The sequence below is a fragment of the Xiphophorus hellerii genome, chromosome 20, assembly GCF_003331165.1.
Source record: "Xiphophorus hellerii strain 12219 chromosome 20, Xiphophorus_hellerii-4.1, whole genome shotgun sequence".
In the NCBI taxonomy this organism is placed as follows: Eukaryota; Metazoa; Chordata; class Actinopteri; order Cyprinodontiformes; family Poeciliidae; genus Xiphophorus; species Xiphophorus hellerii.
The window spans coordinates 20,818,053-20,821,018 of record NC_045691.1 but is presented as its reverse complement, the minus strand read 5'-3'; positions in this window follow the sequence as shown (position 1 = coordinate 20,821,018).

The window sequence follows — 2,966 nt, the reverse complement described above, 5'->3', positions numbered from 1 at the left end:
AGAGAATGAATGATTTATGAATGCTAGCATAGCTGATGTCACAGTCCACTTTTGTTGCCTTTTGAGATTTTACTCATTAGTCTGAATAATAACTGTCACTAATTCAAGCTGTTCTCAAATGGCTTTTTGAATAGAAAGAGAGGGAGAGAGCGCAAGCGAGAGAGAGGCAGCAATAGAGAAGAAGAAGAGAGGCCTGAGAGATTAACTCCAGTGAGCTCACTCTGAGAGGCCCAGGAACGGCTGAATATTGTTCTAGTGGTGGGGAGCTGGGGCTGTGGGGAGCTTGGTGGTGGTGGTGGTGGTGGTGATGGTGGGGAAGAAAAAAAAATCCCTATGCAACCAGAGAAATGAACTTGATGCTCTCAAGGGAGGAGGAGTGGGGGCGGGGGGACGATCGCAATTCCTTGCTCCTGACAATCAAAATTAGATTGGCCAGCACTGTGTCAACACTTGCCTCAGTTAAGGCATGACAGGAGAGGGAGGGAGGACGCCCTCCGTGGGTGTTTGAGAGTTTGCCATGTGAACTATGGAGACCCCACAGAGCCTTTCACTGACTGCTCAAGTCGCTCAAAGAAACGCACAAGCGCTTCTCATTGGCTGGCGCTGCAGCCGATGGCATCTCTTTCCTGAGATGTATGTCGGCGGCATCATTTAAGATGCATTTATTACTGTTTTTACAATATACTTAGGATTATTGTGACATTCAGTAAAAATATCCTCACATCAGAGGTCAAAAAGGAGGAAAGAAAATATGTTTTTCTAGCTTATTTTTTTTAGTACATTCAAGTGTTCTGAATACATGAAAATATACAGAATAAAAAAAGAGATTAAGACTGAACGAAGTCCTTCATTTCCCAGTCTGAAACAAAGAGCCTCCATCTGTTGTCATTTTCCTGCACATCAAGGCGAAGGGAAGTGGAGACTGAGCTGAACCAAGGTTGTGTTTTTTGGATGTTTGATCAGTGACCTGGATTATTTTGGTGTATACAGCGTTACCACATTAGAGACAGAGAGAGTGCAGCTGTGTCCTCGTATGACCTTCCTGTTTTTTTTCACCGACCCCCCCACCTCCTAAAAAAAGGAAAAAGACATCTCAGGAGAGCAGCCAACAACTCTGTCAGCGTTTCTCATCACAGAAGCAAAGCACTCTCGTGTTATTTACTTTTTCTATCCATTTTTAATAGTTTATGTTGTGTTATTTCTTTTACATTCAGAGTTGATTGACAAATATTTACTCAAATATTTTCTGAGTAAATATTTCAGCTTTACTCTGAGTAAAGCTGAAAACTTTTTCCAGCAGTGAGGCGGATTTAAGATTATTACCAGAAACAGTTTGGGACAAAAGCTTTTGTCTCCCTCTCCTCTTTCTAATTCCTGTCGTTACTAAAAAGAGAGACGTTCGACTGACTTTCAAGTATTAGCAATTAGCACACTGCTGTGAGGAGCATTGAAAATAAGTGGACATAATGTGCAAATTGCTGTGCATTGGTTAAGGAGGGAATCGTCTCTTGAAAAGATTTGTCAGCTCACAAACTTTATTCTTTCTGTTTTTAAAAATGGACGTTTCTGCATGTTGTTGCTTTTCAGATTTTTCATTTTGTACTTTGAAACATCTGATGTGTCTTTGAAATATAAAACAAATCAACATTAATCAGTAAATAATTATTTAAAACAAGAATCAAAGGCACATTGAAATATACAACATACAGTCACTTGGCTTTTTATAATGGACTGAATTCAATTTGTTGTTAGCAAGCTGGACAATCACATGGCAGTAAATCAATGCATTTAGGCTTCCCACAGTTGTGGGAGACTTTGGTGTTGGTCCCAAACCAGAGGTGTAACACTCCTCAGCCTCACTGAAGATCAATGCATTTAGGCTTCCAGATAGAAATGACTCGGCAAAGTTCAAACTAAGCATAAAAATGGGTAAAAAAGAAGATTTAGGTGACTTTGAAAATATGATACGATGAGCAGGTCATTGTGGGTTTATCATTAAAAATATTTTAACACAAAGATATCAAGGAACTGATATCTTTGAAAAGTTCATTCCAACAACTTAATTATTGAAATTGTTCACTCAAAAAACCATTGAAAGTTCTTGAGATTGAGAAAAAGGGAGAGATCTTTGGATATAAAAGCCCAACACCAATCCACACATGAAACCAAAACAAAGTAACCAGATCACAAACAACTAGAATAAAGTAACATGTCATGGATGGAATGGCATTCCCAGGAAATCTTATTTCACTGTGATGCAGCTGGCAGACAGAGTGAAGCAGGTGGTGAGGTGAATCTGTTTAAATGACTTTCAGTTCACCCTTTGGGGATGTTGGCAGCATGCAACGTGAATTTGTCCGTGTTGGGGATGTGGATGTTATGGTTGACACACCTCTTCAATGTCCAGTAAAACACAGTTGTGGGAGACTTTGGTGTTGGTCCCAAACCAGAGGTGTAACACTCCTCAGCCTCACTGAAAAATCTTGCAGTGCGTCTGCAGCCATCAGGTACTTCGTGGGGGATTGCTGAGTGAATATGGAGTGTCTGGGTGTCTTTAAATGCCTGTCCAATCCTGGTGCGTGTGTTTTTGAGCCTGTTCCCAGATCACGTTGCCCATTGTCACCAATCCTGTTTGTGGTGATCATGGATTTTAATGCTTCGTCATGGATGAATGGTGTCTGGTTTAACATCCTTAGGATTGCATTTTTACTTTTTACTGATGATGTGATCTTGTTCTTGATCTGGTTTGCGAGTGATGATAGATAGACATATTGGAAATTCATCTGCAGTAATGCTGGTGCTGGTCCAGTCTGTTGTGTGAAAGAAAGAGCTGAACCATAAAGCCAAGCAAAGATTTACCACTCCGTCTACGCTCTAACCTTCTCCTATGACCAAAAGGATCCTGGAGACACGTGGCCGAAATGAGTTGTTGGGATGGGTGCCTCACCTTGGAGGTTTTCTGGGGA